The sequence below is a fragment of the Papio anubis genome, chromosome 2 (genome assembly GCF_008728515.1).
Source record: "Papio anubis isolate 15944 chromosome 2, Panubis1.0, whole genome shotgun sequence".
Taxonomy (NCBI): domain Eukaryota; kingdom Metazoa; phylum Chordata; class Mammalia; order Primates; family Cercopithecidae; genus Papio; species Papio anubis.
In genome coordinates this window covers 104423498-104441311 of record NC_044977.1, presented here as the reverse complement: position 1 = coordinate 104441311, position 17814 = coordinate 104423498, and the positions used below count along the sequence as shown (strand labels likewise).

The 17814-nt window shown below is 46.0% G+C and overlaps 1 protein-coding gene and 1 long non-coding RNA gene across 13 annotated transcripts in view; one reads left to right on the top strand and one right to left on the bottom strand.

Annotated features, from left to right (window-relative positions):
* Window positions 1-11652, bottom strand: part of DGKG (diacylglycerol kinase gamma) — a 213484-nt gene extending 201832 nt beyond the window's left edge. For 8 of the 12 annotated variants that reach the window (XR_001899900.3, XR_002520454.2, XM_021934583.2 and 5 more), the window contains exon 1: window positions 11364-11586. The gene's annotated coding sequence lies outside the window, so the exon portion shown is untranslated. Of the gene's footprint in view, window positions 1-11363 lie in introns of all 12 variants that reach the window. The other 4 variants (XM_003894703.4, XM_021934584.2, XM_003894704.4 and 1 more) reach the window with 2 other exon arrangements.
* A 273-nt stretch (window positions 11653-11925) lies between these two features.
* Window positions 11926-14078, top strand: LOC103882142. Its single transcript, XR_643850.4, has 2 exons — window positions 11926-13015; window positions 13120-14078. It is a non-coding gene; the product is annotated as an uncharacterized LOC103882142 (long non-coding RNA).
* The last annotated feature ends 3736 nt before the right edge of the window (window positions 14079-17814 follow it).

Below are 17814 nucleotides of genomic sequence, written 5' to 3'. Positions count from 1 at the left end.
GTTATCCATAAGGGAACATTTAGGTCACTTTTACCTCTTAGCTATTGTGAAGAATGCTGTTATAAACATGGATGTATAAGTACCTCTTCATGTTCCTGCTTTCAATTTTGGGGGGTATGTACCTAGAGGTGTGATTGCTGGATCATACAGTGATTCTATTTTCAGTTTTTTGAGGACCCACTGTGCTGTTTTCCATAGTGGCCGTACCACTTCACGTTCCCATCAGCAGTGTACAAGAGTTCTAATTGCTCTACATTCTGCCAACACTTGTTATTTTCTGTTCTTTTAAAAAATATACATAATAGCTATCTTAATGGGTATGAAGTGGCATCTCATTGTGGTTTTGACTTACAGTTCCCTGATGATTCATGACGCTGAGCTTCTTTTCTTGTGCTTATTTGCTATTCATATATCTTTTTTGGAGAAATGTCTTTCAAGTTCTTTATCAATTTTTGAATTGGGTTTTTTTGTTGTTGTGGCTGTTGTTTAGTTTTGGGAGTTCTCTATATATTCTGGACTTTAATTCTTTTTCAGATATGTGGTTTTCAAACATTTATTCCATTCTCTGCAGCCTCTGATGCTTTACCTTTGGAGATGTTAGTGGAATTCTAGGAGTACTTTTCATTTAATCTCCAGGCCAACTTTTCCTTCCATTCTGATGACTTACAGTTGGTTGGTCTTTCCCTCAATCACTGTTGTGAACACTCTTTATTATGGAATGTTTTCAAAACGTCTGTCATGTGGATTATATTGATATCCTTTGCTAGTTGTCAGTACTGTAACAAAAATACCCAAATATGTATATATGAATTTGGTTATTTCAATAAAAATCATGGAAGGTAAGAGTTAAATGTGTATGCTTCATTTTTCATTTTTAAGGCCTTATTTTTTGAAGGTGGTATCCCCACACCATAATTACCCTAAGTACTGGTTAAAAATGCTGGTTCGAGGCCCCCTTCCCACACCTCTGGCTCAGAGTCTCTGAGGAGAGAGCCTTGGGATCCACATTTCATTACAAAAGAAATCTCTAGGAAGTTCTAATGCAAATGAAAATTAGAGAACTGCTGGGTTCAGCGGTGACGTGTTAGCAGTTAAAAGAGAAGGGAATGATCCCTTGGAACTAACCAAGGTTCACCAAGAAGTCATGGCGGGTGATTCTTACATCTCCTTGACAGGTACATTAGTTATATAACTCAGGGAAATGTGGTAGACAGTGGATGTACGTGCAGGAGACTTGACAAAGTTTTCATGAGCCTTGCAGGCATGAGGGAGAAATACCCACTGAATACAAAAACAGGGATGACACGCAAGCAAAACCATGGCTGGTGTGCAGACCCAGTTTCGGTTCTGACACCTTAAAGTAGTTTTTAGAGAAACTGTAATGCACACGTAGGAGATTTACCAGAAGAGCTAAGGAATTAAAAGCTGTGTAATTTGAGAAATCACTGAATTTTTTGTTTAGCAATGGTTCTTAACTCTTTTGAACACTGGCGTAGTTGGTAGCATTAGGAGACGTAAAAAAGTACTGAGGCCCAGGCTTTGACCCCAGACCAATTAACTTAGCATCTCTGGGAGTGGGACCTACAACTGGTGCTTTTTCAAGGCCCCCCCCTCACCGCCCCCGGCAATGTTAATGTTAAATAGAATTGAGAACCACTGGCTTAGAGAGAAAGACCCCGCTTACAAATTTGTGAGCTCTAATATGGAAGATGAGCATAAGTGTTTCTGTAAGCCACCGCCCTGCTTGACCATGCACCTGGCAGAAGTGGACATTGGTCTGAGTCAATAAATGGCTACTGGGACAGCTCAGTTGACAAGCCCAGACTCTCAACGCTGTGAGACATTTCTTTCCATTATTAGATAGGCATGGACCTCATTGACATGGATCTTTCAGGTACTGGCAATACATTGATCAAGATACATGAAAATCGACTCTCCCCTGATCTCATGAGTTTTCACAGTTTCACCCACCACTTGCACTGAGGACGTCCTTATCTGGGCCGCTAGCCACGGAGCTCGTCTATCCAATTACGTGCCCATCTGGATCTCTCACTGAAACCTCAAAGTTAACATGCCCTGAACTGAACTCGTTACCCAACCCCACACCTGCTCTTGTTCCTAGATTCTCTTGGTCAGTGAAACCACTATCCTCCCAGGTATAGGAGCCTGGTGGCCACCTTTGGCTTCTCTGCCTCCCTCAGCCCCCTCACATACACTCAGTTACAAGTTCTTTCCCCCACTCCACCTGTACTGCCATTGGTTTAGTCCTCATCTGCCTGGAACTCCCTCAGGGGCAGCCTCACTTTCCATCTTCTCTCCTTCCAAGACAGCAGCCTGAGAGGTTGCTCTAATGTTAAAACGTGGCCACGTCAGTCCCCACTTATGAGTTCTCAGTGCCCCTCCGCTCATCACTAGCTACAAGAAAAAAAAATGCACACTTTAATGTGACAAATGAGACCCTCCATGGCCCAGCTCCTGTCCACATTTCCAGACTCATCTCCCATAACTTCCTGACTCACAGTTTTTGCTCCAGCAACACTGAAGTATACACAACAAGAACTAGCTTTGCATACATGGTTCCCTTTACCTAGAATTTCTTACCCTCATTCCTTCACTTAACTTCACGCATCCTTTAAATTTCAGTTCAAGCTCATCTACTCCAGAGAGTGTTACCTGATTTCCTAGGTCCAATACCTTCCCGGGCTGGGGATGTGACCCTCCCCTGACTCTCATCTAAAGATTGACACTGGCTGGGCATGGTGGCTTATTCCTGTAATCCCAGCACTTTGGGAGGTTAGGAGGGCGGATCACCTGAGGTCAGGAGTTCGAGACCAGCCTGAACATGGTGAAACCCCTTCTGTATTAAAAATACAAAAATTAGCAGATGTGGTGGCATGTGTCTGTAATCCCAGCTACTTGGGAGGTTGAGGCAGGAGAATTGCTTGAACCTGGGAGGCGGAGGTTGCAATGAGCTGAGATTGCACCACTGCACTTCAGCCTGGGCGACAGAGCGAGACTCCATCTCAAAACAATATATATATATTATATATACATATACACACACACACACACACACACACACACACACACACACACACATACTCTGTTCCACTCAGTTCCTGGAAACCCAGTTGGTCCTATCCCCAGAAATGAGTCCTGCGACTAGCATGAAGTGGGTGTTGAGCACATATTTACTGATTGAATATTGGTTAAATGATGGAGCATCCTCAGGAGAGCATTGCTATGGTTTGCATAATTTAGGGATTAAAGAACAATGTGGTCTTTGGGGCACAGTGGGACTTTTTCCCCTATAGGATCATATGGCTACTGGCTTCCTAATAGTTGAGAAAGATCACTTCGTGATCATCCAGGCCTGCTGGACATGCTGGCATGAGAAAAGGGAGGAGACTGACTTTCACCCGTGAATATCTTTATGTCGGATTCTGTGGATCAGGAACATCCTTATTGATGAGACTTTAGGATGGGGAGTTTGGGGGGCTAGATGAGAGTAACCATTTTGTGTGACTCCCAAGGAAGGGACACTCTGGCCTTATGGGAGTTGGAAAGAGCTTTCTCTAGCTTATTTACTTTAACCTCAAGGCAGGGGCATGAGGGAGCTGGTGAAGTACTATGAGCCACTGTTCCCAGAGCAGAGGGGTGGAGAAATGCAGCAGGAAATGGAAACATTTAGGCCAAAAACATTTCAAGTATTTCAGCATCTAAGGATCAAAGTGGCCTCACTGACCTTTGGCTACTTGGAACTTTCACCCCAGATCAACCATCAGCAAAGTGAAAACTGGGTTTCTGTGTAGACGACACTGTTTATGCCCCAGGTGAGAAGAAAATTTCCTATGCAAACCACACAGAAAGGAGTGATGGACCCAAATGATTAACTGGGCAGGCAAGTCTGGGTTTTGTCAGCTGCTGTGTGGCCATTGAGTTTCTCTCTTCCATCCGTTTTCTTGTCACAGCAGACTTTTCTAGATGCCTCCATTTTTCACTTGGAGAATGAGAGCTCTTAAGCTATTTCCTTCTTTTCTCTTACACATCATGATTCCAGGAAAGAATCCTTAACTTTCACTGAAGCATCAGTGACTTAAGAGGCGAATTCCAAGAGGAGAAATGGATATTTTTGCAGGAAACAAAGCCTTAAGCTTCTTCAGAAAAGAAAGTGAAAAGAGGAGTTATGCCCTGGAGAAGGCACTGGTCAGAGTGGCAAGACCCTGGCTCCTGTTCTGGCTGGGTAACCCCAGGCAGGGCACTTCTTTTGATGGGAGTTTCCTTATTTCTTGGGATGAAGGCTTAGAACCAGATGCTCTCTTGGCTGTTTCTCTGATCTCGTTTTCTATGATGCCAGAAATTCTTAGATCTGTCCCAAATTAATACATATCTCTTATCCTAATTGAATAACATCCCAGGGTGCTGAGACAGTGTGCAATTGAGGTAATTAGACCATGCTCCTTAATTTGTTCAGAATCATAGAGTAAAGAAGCCACTACTATCACCATCATCACCCCACCCCCAACCACCATTATAATTGTCACCACCATCACCCCCGCAACTATCACCACCACCATCAATACTACCACCAACACCACTACTGTCAACTCCCCACACAACTACCATCACCACTGCCACCACCACCACCACTACCATCACCATGATCATCACCACCACCACCACTACCATCACAACTACTGCTACCACCACCATCAACACCACTACCACCACCAAAATCATCACCAATATTGTCACCCCCCCACCATCACTACCATCACCACCACCACCATCAACACTACTCCTGCCACCATGATCATCACCACCACCACCACTACCATCAAGACTATTGCTACCACCACCAACACCACTACCACCACCACAATCATCATCACCACCAATATTGTCACCCCCCCCCCACCACTACCATCACCACTATCACCACCACCACCACCACCAACACTACTCCCACCACCATGATCATCACCACCACCACCACTACCATCACGACTATTGCCACCACCACCATCAACACCACTACCACCACCATGATCATCATCACCACAATTACTGTCACCCCCTACCACCACTACCATCACCACTATCACCACCACCACCACCTCCACTGCCACTACCATCATCACCACTATCACCACCACCACCACCTTACCACCATTACCCCCACCACCATCACCCCACCACCACCACCACCACCACCATCACACCCCCCCCATCATCACCCACACCATCACATTCCAACATCATTGCCTCCATCATCACTACCACCACCACCACAATAATCACCCCTAGTACTGCCACCACTATTACCACCACCACCAACACCAGCATCACCATCCTACCACCACCATCATTACCCCCATTACTACCATCACCACTACCAGCACCAGCATCAGTGTCCTACCACCACCATCACCACCATTACCACCATCATCACCACCACTACCATCACCTTCATGAGAAATAAAGTTCTACTTTTTAAAATGGAAAAATCTATAAAAATGTCTTAATTTGAGGGACTGATGTTAATTCCAGGAAACATTCTGGAATGGGATTTGGAATGAGCTTTTAGGATTGAAGCTGTGATTTCAAGGAACCAACATGGAATCACTGAAATTAATTTATGTCCGACCAACAAAATTGCTTCTTTGACAAGATTATTGGACAGAAGATCAAGGAAATACCAGTGATGAAGAATATTTGGACTTTATCAAGACCTTTGATAAGATTCCTCTAATAATGTTGAAAAAGAGGAAGAAATATGGGCTCAGTTGTAGCACAGAAAGCTGAATAAATTTTCTAAGTGCTGTTTAATTATTGAATTAATATCTATGTTTAGGAAACATGCATGGAATGCCTCAGAATCCTATGGTGTTCATTATATTTATTGATGACTTAGATGAAGAGGTCGTGCTCATCAGACTCAGAGATGGTAGGATGCTGGCTGAGAGGGCCAGTAAATACACTGGATGATAGAATCACGGCCAGAATTATCTGGGCAAGGTGGCAAGGCAGACTGAACTGAACAAGATAAAATGAGAAATACTGCACAGTCTCTATCTAGAGTGACTGTGAGGGGGTGTGGGCAAGTATGGGGTGAAGGCGAGCAGGTGGGCAACACAGTTCCAGTTCAAGAGCAGGTATAAAAGAGAACTGGGTTACTTCAGGTGATATTAAGCTCAACAGGTATCAATGGTATAGATTCATAATTAGACCTTAAAGAGTTTTAATAGAAATAGGAAATAGAATGAGGAGGTGGTAATTTCAGTCTTCTCCATGCTGATTAGGACTCCCTTGAAATTTTGCACTTTATTCTTTAAGAATAAAGAAATTAGAGAAAACTAGGACAAGAGTGATGATAATAATAGTGAGGGCACTGGAGCAAATGGCTCATGAGGTAGGTTGGAGCAGTGAAAAGGGCATTGGCCAGGGAGTTGAGAGCCAAGTCACCCCATTAACGGGCTGCAAGATCTTGAGAGCTGGTTCAGGACTCCCTGAGGAGCAGCACAGACTATGGTGGTTGACTGGGTCTGCTCTTGTAGGTTTTGGTCCCCTGGTCAGGCCACACTATGGGTGGGTTCCTTTCTCCCTCCCTCACCCATCCAGGGACAGGTTCTCTTGAGACCCTGAGCAAAATTTTGCACTCTTGATATGTCATTCAGAGTCATAAATTATACCCATTGTTTCTTTTGGAAAGCTTTCAAAAGTCCCCTTTCTCTGATTTCCCAGGAAACCACGATGGTGGCAATCCTCATCCACATCACCACACACAGCAGTTATTGAGGCAGAAATGCAAAAGGTCCAAGAAAAAAGAGAAGATAAATAAAGAGAAAAGGCTTGAAATCATATGGACCTGAGTTTCAATCTCAGTCTCTCCTATCAGCTTTGTGACCACAGGCAAATTACTGAAACTTTCTGAGACTCAATTTCCTTATCTATGAGATGGAGTTAATATCAGGTGTATAGTGACGTGAATATCAGGTGAAGCTATGCATGTACAAAACATAGCACAATGTGGGATGCAGAGTCGGGGCCCAATAAGTGCTATTGTTAATATTACCACAACATTTACTACCATCATCCCTCCTTTATCTTTCTCTCCCTCATCTCTTCTGGGCTACGCACTGTGCTAGTGCTGAGGACACAGTGGAAAACAAGGCAGACAGACACACACTTTGCTTGCACCAAGCTTATGCTCTAGCACAGTCCAGTTAAACTTTTTGCAATGATGGAAATCTTCTAAATGTGCATTCTCCAATATGGTAGCCAGAGGTCACATGCAGCATGTAAGCACTAGCAATGTGACTGGTATAACTGAGGAACTGAATTTTAAATTTTGTTTAATTTTAATGAACTAAAGTTAAACATGGAAATAGTCACATGTGAAAACAGACAGCACAGCTCTAGATACCTTTCAGGTACCTTTCTGGGACTGACTAGCCTGAGCAGAATAAGGTACACTGAAAGAAAAATGCACATAAAGCATCCAGTACAAGACCTGGAAAATCCTATTATTTGTTCATTCATCACCTTTAATTGTTGACTATGGATTGGCACTATCTCAGGTGCTGGGGATACAGAAAAGAATTAGACATGGTCTCTGCCTTCCGGGGGTTCATGGTTCAGTGGGAGATATGCAAATAAGCGACTTCACCATAGCGAGGTAAGCTTATGCACAGGTGTTACAGATTCAGGAAGTCTCTAGGCTGGGCTTCCCTGAAGGATGTTTCAGGACCTGAGCTGAATTTTGCGTAAGTTGATCTCAGAGTGGGAGCAACAACAGATTATATTCCAGGGCTACTAAACCCACTGCTGGTGGCAGAGGTGGCTTGGAGATCAACGAGGCTCCAGGAACAACTCGTAGTTAGGGCCAATTTGTTTTCTTCTAACCCTTGTGTGTTTGTGTGAGTGTGTGAGTGTGTGTGTGTGTTGTATTGCCTAATTCAATCTCTCTTCTTCCAGCCACATTTTGTTTCTACCTGGGGACTTTTTTTTAAATGATGGGTATAACCTTATTTTTAAATTGTTTTATTACTATTAATAGTTACTAGCCGTGATTTTTTTTTTTTTTAGTCAGATGAACTCTGTTACTTTTAAAGTGACATCAGCTCTCACTGTGGTTTGGCTGTGGAATTCTGATACTTGGTACAAATAAACAACTCTTTGAATATGGCCAGTGTGTGAAGAAGTTGTTGCTGATGGGTTAAGCTTGCTGAATCTGGCTGTGATCGTGATGCGCATTCATAGGAGTGAGGTTGTTATAATTACTTGTACGGAGAAGTGGGACATGATACACCTTTACATATTTTACATGATGGTTTGATTTGTTCAAAGTTAGTATGTGACATTTAGCTAGAGAATTCTGCAGCTGATACTTGCTCACATAAAAACAGGTATAGCTTTATGTTGTATGGTTTCCAGAATCCCTCCTGAGTGTGTAAAGCAGGGTGCTATGTGTGATTCCTTCTTCCATGAGACTGAAGAATGCTCATGTGACGTGGCTTTAGTCATATGAGGCCTTGGCCTATCTGAATTCCTAAAGGTCATCTGCTTTAACTATGGCTGAGTTGCTTCTGGTGAATGGAATCGTAAATTAGTGTACCCTTTTTGAAATGTGGCTTCTCATAGATACTGTGAGCCTTAAAACATTCATGCCCTTTAGCCTGGTGATCTATTTCTAGGAATCTATCCAAAGGAAGTAATGGGAAATGTGTGCAGTAAAGACTTTGCCCAGAGTTATTTGTAGTTGCTAAAGACAAGAAGCAACTTAAATAACTGACAGTGTAATAACATGCAGCCAGGAAAACAATGTTCATGAAAGGTCTTTTGCTACAACACTAACTCAGAAGAAAAGCAGAGAAGCAATAGCTACAGAGGCTGAGCAACCATACTTTTGAGTCAGACAACCTGAATTTGAATCTCGATTCTGCCACGTACTAGCCATGTAACTTGGACAAGTCACCTGAACTCTTAGAACCCTAGAAAAATGCAACCCTAGAAAAATGGGATTGATAATAATAGTACTCACCTCAGAGGGCCTCCTGAGGATTAAAGGACGTAATGCATGCAAAATTTAACAGCATGCAAAGTATACTTCTTAGGCATCCAATAAATGCTGGCTCTGTATGGACTGTAGGATTTCAAGGCATAAAAATAGATGGAAAGGAAATATGCCGGTATATTAACAGTGTGGAATGGGAGTGGTAGGATCAAGGGTGATTGATTTGTTCTTTGCATACTTTTCAACTTCCCAATATTTTGGCAATGAACATGAAATACTTTTATACCAAAAGAGTACATTATAATGATGTAATACAATAAGATAGACATTTAAAAAGTTTTAAAGTTTCACCACAAAGAAAGGGCACTTCCCCACCCTTTTCTCCCTTCTCTTCCAGGGGAGGAGGTGGGGCCAGCATCCACCAACTCCCGTCAGTAGGAGAGGGAACAGTTGCTGGCTTCTGAGTTCTTTCCTCGCAGAGGCTCACACATGCACAGCCTGGGCCTCTGGGAGTGTCCAGGTTGGAGGGATCCTTGCCATCTGTTGATGGTGCTGCCTGGGGACTTGGAGAGGTTGGGGGAGCTGGAATAGATGATCTTAGTAGTTACTCCCATCTCTGAGAGTCTAGATTTCAAGACACGCAGATGTTTATCGTTTTCTCCCCATGTCTTGGTTGATCTGAACCAACCACTACATAAAATTCTAAGCTAGGAAAGATTCATCTACTAGCTTCCCACTCTAAAGCCCCTCCCAGAAAAATACCTGTAGTAATGCCTATAGTGCTGGCTGTAAACGTTAAGTGGGGTGATTGGCAAAAAAGACATAGATCAGGAGTAGGACAGGGAAGTTAGCTTAGTTGCAGCCGCTTTATTTAAGGAGTATAATTTATATTCGGACTGGAATCTCCAGCAAATGTAGCCTTTTAATATGACAGTGAAGTACTTTCCTATGTCAGACACATGCCTGGAATGAGAGGGACATAAAACATAAAGGGGTGTGTGTCTGTGCCTGGGTTCATGACCAAACCTCGACATTTGCCCTCTATGATCTAATTTCCTTCACTGACAACCAGGGTGCCCTGTGTGCCAGCAAGTGGCTCTGCCAGCTGTATTTTACAGACAGAGAATCCCAAGCACCAAAATAACAAAGTTGATTCCCCCATCAAGACCAGGGGTCAGTTTCCAGTCCTGTGTCCTGACCGCTGTCTCTCATCATGACACCCCCGGTGTTCACCTCCAGATCCAAAGTGTTGTCCCCCAAGCTCCCGAAATAAAGGAATGACAAACAGCCCTCCCAGGCCCTCCTCCCCGCAGAGAGGTCATCGTATGCTAATGAAGTCCGAGGAGGTAGCGGCGCAGCGCGGGAGAGCGCGCCCACGGGTTCACAGCGCTCCCGGGCACCACTGCGGCGCAGCCACAAATCGCCTGGCGCTGCAGCAGACCCTCCCGCCGCGGGGGGCGACTAGGGGAGGGGTCTCGACCGCCGCCCTGAGTTCCGCAGCTGGATCCCTCTAATCTGGGAGGTGGTTCTAGCTCTGGTCCCATGCTTTCCACTGCAGTGATGGTGGGGATGGGGGCAGCACGTCAAATCACCTGTAGGGCTTTTTAGAACTCCACAGCCCCTTCCCCTAATTCTATTCCACTAGTTCAAAAGAAGAAAATCTCAGGCTAGGCAAGGGGAGGAGGACCGGTGGAGTCTGCGAAGGCACCACAGGTGACTCTGGGTACGCACCCCTCAGCACACACACACACACAGAAACATCTTGTGACTCTGAGACTACACAGATCAACCTTAGATTCTCTTCCTGACCCTTCCCTCCTTTATTCTCTGAGGTGTCCGTGTTCTCTTCAGCTTCGCTTTAAGTCGCCCTGCCCGGGGGCTTTGTGGAGTGCCCCCAAAGTCCTAGAACCCCGCGGGACGGTCGGAGGCTTTGGCGGCCAGACATTAGGAAAAACAGCCCCTGCTTCTCGGACTGCCTGGAGTGCGAACTGGATATCAAGGAGCCAAGGTAAGACTAGAAGAAGGAAATTCGACCAGTTGCTTTCGCAAACTGCCTGGAGAAAGGCCGCCTCCCACCCGCACAGCTTTGAGGCTTGAGGGGCCTCTCAGTCGCAGGGAGAGCCGAGCCCCACCCTGTGCCTTCCCCAAGCCTGCACCCCTTGAGCGGGGCATCCCTTCCTGCAGAGCTTTGTGGCAGGTGGAACTGTCGGCGTGGGCGCCGTGGCTTTGGCTGCAGCCCCTTCCCTGGCCGCGGGACCAGCTCCCGCTTTGCCCTCCTTTTCCAAGTTGCTGCACCGGGCGCTCCCTGAGCCGGGGACCCCCTCCACCGCGCCGGCCGCCGTCTTACCTCACCAGGCAACACTTGGTTGCGCGGTGGCCCGGGGCGCTCCTTCCTCGCGGTTTATTCCCTTACTTGGGAGGAAAGAGGAACCGAGAGACAGAAGGGGGACCGAAGCTGGCGTCTGGGCGTCTTCCCGCCCGCGCAGCCCTCTCGGGGGAGGGGGATGCAGCCCGAGTGGGTGCTGCGGAGACCAGGAGGCCAGGCTGTGGTTGGCAGCGCCGGGGTCTTCACCCTGTGCTGGGGGTTCCGCAGCTCCAAAGCCGTCTATCTCCGTGGCCCGCTACTACGGCACTGCGGCTCTGTGCCCTGCCCCTCGCAGCCTGGCAAGTCCAGCTGCCACTCTTACTGCGGAGCCCTGCCCCCGGGCGCAGAGCCCGCCCCCGCCACACACACCGGCGCGCGCGCGTACACACACGGCACACACAGACACGCGCGCCCACATATGCACACGCGTGCGCACACACGAACGTGGATCCGCTCAATGGGAACCCGACCCCTTTGGCGCAACTTGGGCGCGGGCATCTTTAGGACGCTTTTTTACTGTCAGGGCTTTGGTTTGGGAGGAGGAGTTACAGGCTTAGGGGTGTGGAGAGTACGCAGCAGTGGTGGGTACCAGAGAGCACCTGACCCCGGAGGCGAAGGATAACGTTAATAAATACCGACTGGGCGTTTCCTTTTCTCAACTCCGGTCAAGGTTCCCGTAATATCCAGACCAAATCGAAGAAAAAATAAAAATATAAAATCAACAAGTTCTCTTTGTTTCCCAGGAACTCAGTATATCTAGGCTCCAAATCACTGGCTCTGTCCAGAGGGATGTTTCTGACAGCCTTGACTTCGGTGGCAGTGGATTGGTGGCCGTTCAACTTGAAAAGGTTTTCTCCTTGTAGCCCGGTGGAGACTGGCACAGCCTGCCTGAGCTGGACTCTGATGGATGGGTCGGGTCTCCGGGGGTGTTTAATTCCCATTCTCCTTTGCTTTTAGGTGACTTTGGACAGTATTCCTGCAGAGCAAATAGATCCCTTCTTTTTTAAAAATGTAGAAAAGCACAGAAAAGAGGCTGGGGGTGAGAGGGGGAATAGGGGAGCTACATTGGCCGAGGCACTGTGACTTGTTGCTTCTCTTTCCATGACGTGCATGTCCACGTGGGGGGTGATGGTGATGGTGACACTATTTCAGGCATGTCACACAGCAGGATGACTTCTGTCCATTTCACACCACATTTAGAATCATTAGGAGTTTAGACTGTCATCTTTAAAATATGTGGAGTTTACTCATTTCCACAGCAGAGAATTCTTTTCTGCCAGTGGGCAGTGAAGGTCCCTGGACCAGCACTGTAGCCAAGAAAAGCTTTCTGCAGAGTGTGGAGGCGCCGAGGGGCTCTGGGTGTCTGCACATTTGGGGAAGAAGCCTGAAATATGAATGTCAAACAGCCCTCACGACTGTGTTGGGTGGTGTTCATACTGGGCTATCTGCAGGCAGGCTGGTGAGACAGATGAGAAACAGAGCTGAGAGATCTCCTCAAGTTTCCACACAGTGATGAAGGCAGAGTTGATACAAGAACCCGGTGTTTGCTACTCCTCTTATCCTCCAGGTCTTATCCATTCTATCACCCTGGGTCGGTTCTCCAAGTTCCCTTCAGCTAGACTGAAATAATCTTGGTGAGGGTGCCTTCAAAGTTCTTCCTTTATCCTTTCTTGTTTCCTTTTCAGTCACTGACTCATTCATTTTACAGCTATTTATTAAACTCCCACTCTGTCTTCAGGTGCTTCCCCGTAACTCCAGTTCTGGGCCTTACTTGGGAGGAAAGAGGAACTGAGAGACAGAAAGGACTTAGAACTGTCCTCGTCCCTGGAAGAGGGGAGCCCTGAACACAGGTTTCTTGTATGTATTTTCACTGTGCTAGGTTGCGTGGGTGTGGAAGACACAATCCTTGCTTTTTTTGACTGCATGCTCAATGGAGGAAAATGAACATACATGTCACAAGAAAAACATTCTGGCTGTCTATTCTTAACTCGTTCTAAAGAAGGCTAAACTGAAGGAGACTCTGTGTTTGGCTGAGCAACGTAATGGACTTGGGGTACATGTTTGCAAGTAGGAGTTAGGACAATATTGAGTTGTTCTGCTTATTAGGACAGGAAGGAAACACGTTGAATGGAACAAATGGGGAAGACATGCAGAGACTGAGTGTGGAGCCTCAGCTTGGTTGAGAGCACATTGGGGAAGGGTAATGAGAGGGGAGGAGCTCTGAGGACAGGGTTGCCAAATAACTTTCCTGAGAACAGGCAACAGGGTTGCCAAGTTGTCCAGGGATTTGGACAGGGGAGATGCTTGCAAAGATTGGTAAGTAGTTTGCTGTGGGGTGAGCTATGAAAGCCCCTGGTCCTGTGAAAGAAATCATTCGTAAAGTCAATATTGTTCACCAATTTGTTTGCAAATGGATTCCTTTGGGATCAAGATGGAGCCAAATGATGCATCTGGTTGCTGCAGGATGAGTTCAGAGAAGGCTGTGTGGACTGAGTTACATGCTAATAACATGGAGGAAAAGGTGGTAATAGAGGCTGAAGCAATGTGGAAGGCAAAGAGGGATGGGGTGGGAAGAAGCACAAAGCACAGTTAGTGCTAATAGAGGCATCATGGAGGAGGTAGGGTTTGGGATCGAATTTTAAAGGGGAATAGAGATCTCACACAAAGATCAATAGGACAAGGGCAATCTAGGCTGGGAGAAAGCAAAAGCAGAGAAGTAGGACAATTCATGGTAAGTTCTGGGTCTTCCCAGCAGAAGAAAGGAAGGATGGGACAGTATTGTGGGAGTCTCCAAATGCTCTTCCAGGAGCATAGACCTCGGGTTCCATAGTGAGAAGCTATGGCAGGTGTGGATTTTTTGTTGTTTGTTTTTGATGGGAAATGAGCTGGGAAGCAAGCTGGGAAGTAACTGATGCCGGCTTTCCCAAGGTAGGCCTTCCCCATCAGAATGGAGCACTGTGGGGAGGGAGTCCTTGGTGCTGCTTTCACAAGGAGCCAGAGCCCAGGTGGCTTATGTGGCTCGCTGCACAGGGCACCCAGCTAAGGGGCTGAAATCCAACTCATGCCCCACTTGCCCAGTCACACAACATGTCGGGGTTGTGTCTGGCAGGGTCATCTCTGCCTGGAGAGAGAGATGCCTTTTCTTTAATTTGCATGGGCTGACAGAGGCCCTGCAACTGAGTTCTTTACTTGAAAAGGGAGAAGCTACAGTGAAACAAGTGAGGATTTATTGGGCCTTTGCTGTATGTGCAAACATAAGGTAAAGCAGAAAGAGTCTTGAGGTCAGGACTATCTGTGAGTCTGAGCATGTCTCTGCTCTGTGGTGACACCCTGAGACATACTATAGGATACAGAGGAGGAAGCTTAGTGCCTCCCCTCAAAGATTTTGCAATCCGTGTCAGTTATAAAACAAACGCTCCACTGGGTTAAGAAACAATGAATGACAGTATGGAATCAAGTGCCAAATTGTACAGGGCAGATTCTCAGGGCTTGAGAAAGGAGACCTCCTCTGGGCTGAAAGAGTCAAGGCGGGCTTCATGGAGGAGGAGGGTTTGGCAGTGAAGCATGTATATGTTGGTTCTCAGCCAGAGAAAAGACCATTGAACATAGAGCCAGAGGAAAGGAAGCCGGGGGCTTCTGAGCATGGATTTTTAGCCCCCACAGCCACCCTAATGCCATTCCCAGTTGTAGCCCAAGCGCTGTGATGAGTCACCCTTGTTTCTGAGAGACGGGACGTTTTTGGATGTTTAACTGGTTCAACACTTTACATTCCCTGAGACTTCAATGTTGGCAGCTCACACTCACCATGTTGCTCTGGGAACACATCATCCAAGCCAGCAGCTGATGCCTGATCTCCATTGCCAAGGCAAAGCGAGGGCTGAGTCAGGTACCTGTGTCTGGAAATTTTTAGTCCCACTGTCTCTGACAAGCTGAGTGAACAGCACTTGACAGTTGGAGCATAGCTGAGTTCAGGGTCACCAACCGCAAGGTGGGCTGGGGTTGGGGGTTCTGCTTGCCTTTTTAGGCCTCACTTTTCTCACGTACAGAACACAAAGGATTATACCAGATTATCTCCAAGCTGTCTTCCACCTAATATTTTATGATCTCATAATTAATAGGATCTTTCAGTGTTATCAAGCAATGACAGGATGGGAACAGATATTAGCCAAGTCCTAACCTTAACTTTCCTCTTGGCTTTGACTGTGGAGGCTGTGATGGAATGAGACTGTGGGTTGGAAACAGGAGAACCAGGAGCTCCTGGTCACAGTTCTGCCATGAACGGAATTTGGGATCCAGCCCTGGGAATGTAGGCAGGTGATTCCCTCAGTTCAGTTTTCTTCTTAGTAAAATAAGAAGGCTGGAAATGGTCCCTACAACCCTTTATGGCACTGTACTAGCAACTGAACAACTTTTAAGTACTGCCCCCTTGCCTGGGTGGGGCCCCTCCACAAGGCAAGCTGGGAAAATTCTCACAATATCAACTGATAAGCTTGAAGAAAACACAAAGGAGAAGCCATGGGGTTCAGAATAATAAATAGATCATTTAGAATTAGATGGAGTCGAAAGAGCTAGATCTGAGTCTCTAAGCCCCAATTTCCTCTTCTGCAAAGTGGGGATAGTAATACATGCATCTCAGGGCAATGATTCAATGAAGAAGCTTATTTGAAGATGTTTTAGAAGTGCTATGCAAAAATGTAAAATATAGTTATTGAAGATAGTCTGTTTCCTTAAGGTAGTCTATTTTTTAAAGCTTAATTATTACACTACTTGCTAATGTGTCTGCTTCCTAAGAAACAGCAATTCAGGTCAGCAACTCTGTCTACACGCTCCCAAATATAGTCATATTTTAACATGAAAGGAGCGGGCGGACTTCAGGACTACCAGAGTGCACATCTGCCCCGTCTGGAATTCTACAGTGTCACTGGAGTTGCCCACAATGGATTTCCCAGGAACTTTGATTGTGTTTACTTGACAGTGAAGGAGACACCTACCCATCCAAGATCCTGCTTTGATGATTGCCTATCAGGAGACAGATGGTGGAAAGAGGGGAAGGAGGTGTGAGTGAGTAGGGAGAAAAAAGGAGGCTTTCTTCTTTCTGTTATATTTTGGGCAAAGGATGTTAAACTTTATGCTTTAATGAGCTTGTAAAAAGGCTAATTTGGGTTCACTACATTACTCCAGGTCTGTTTTCTGCTATGTCTGGTCATAGCAGAAATTCTGTGGAATTCTTCACTGTGGTCCCTGGAGGGGAAGCTTTTCATGGGGAACCCTGGGAAGAGCCACAGAGAGGAAAAGGTTCTAACTCCCTAAATGACCATTTGCTTCAAAGCCTGCCCAGCCCACAAAACTTTTGAAAGGATCAGTCTATTTTTAGAAATCCTGGTCACTTCTTTATCTCCCATTAACCAATTTGGGGGGATAAAATGTCACCACATGTTAGCAATTAAAGGAGCCCCAAGTGCCAACACCTCTCATCCGTTCTTCCCATTTGCTGCTGCCGGAGTAACTTCTGAGAGTTTAGACCCCAAAGTCCTCTCTTTGTTCAAAAGCCTTCAAAGCCTCAGAGCCCTCATCCACAAAATGGACATAATAATACTTAGGCATAGGCTTTTATGGAAGATAGAAGAAATATTTATAAACAGTCTACAATAGGATTGGTCACATGGTAGGTTCTGGATGAATGGAATTATTGTTATCACTGCCTTAAATAGAGAGAAATAGAGAGTCCCTAAAATGGCATTCAGGGCCCTCCATGAAGTGGTCCCAGCTCACTCATCCACTTGCACATCCGGTAAGCTTTTCAAGGACACGGTGTGCAGGCTGCCCGGCTTCATCTTCCAAACACACCTTGCACCTGCTCCCTCCCTGTCCTGCTCAGGCTACTCCCACAGCTGGGAGAACTGCCTTTTTTCTCTCTCTTGCTTCTTCTATAGTGCCTTTTAAATCCACCCAGTTGAAGTTAATTATTCTCTCTCCTGTACTTCCATTGAAACTTGTTTATAATTTATTCCAGTACTTACAACAGACTGCCTTGTATTACAATTACTTGTATATGCTTCATACCCGTTGTCCCGCCCTATCCATGGAACAGCAATTTATCCTCCTTAGACTACATCTTAATTGTTTTTCTATCACCCACAGAGTATTGCACATAGTAGGGGATCAATCATATGAAACTGAATATAAAGAAGACAGCTACATGTCCCTGTTGGCTCTGAAATTCTACAATTACAGGAAGGCTTATTCCCATTTTCAAATCTTGCTAAAGAGCTTCCTCTCACTGAGCACCTATCATGAGCCAGGCACTATGCAGACTTGGACGTTAACCCTCCCAAGAGCCCTGTGAGGAGAGAACCACCATCCTCACTTTACACAGAGGCGGATGGCTGGGAATCTCCCAGCCTGTTGGTGGTAGAGGCAATATTAGAAACCA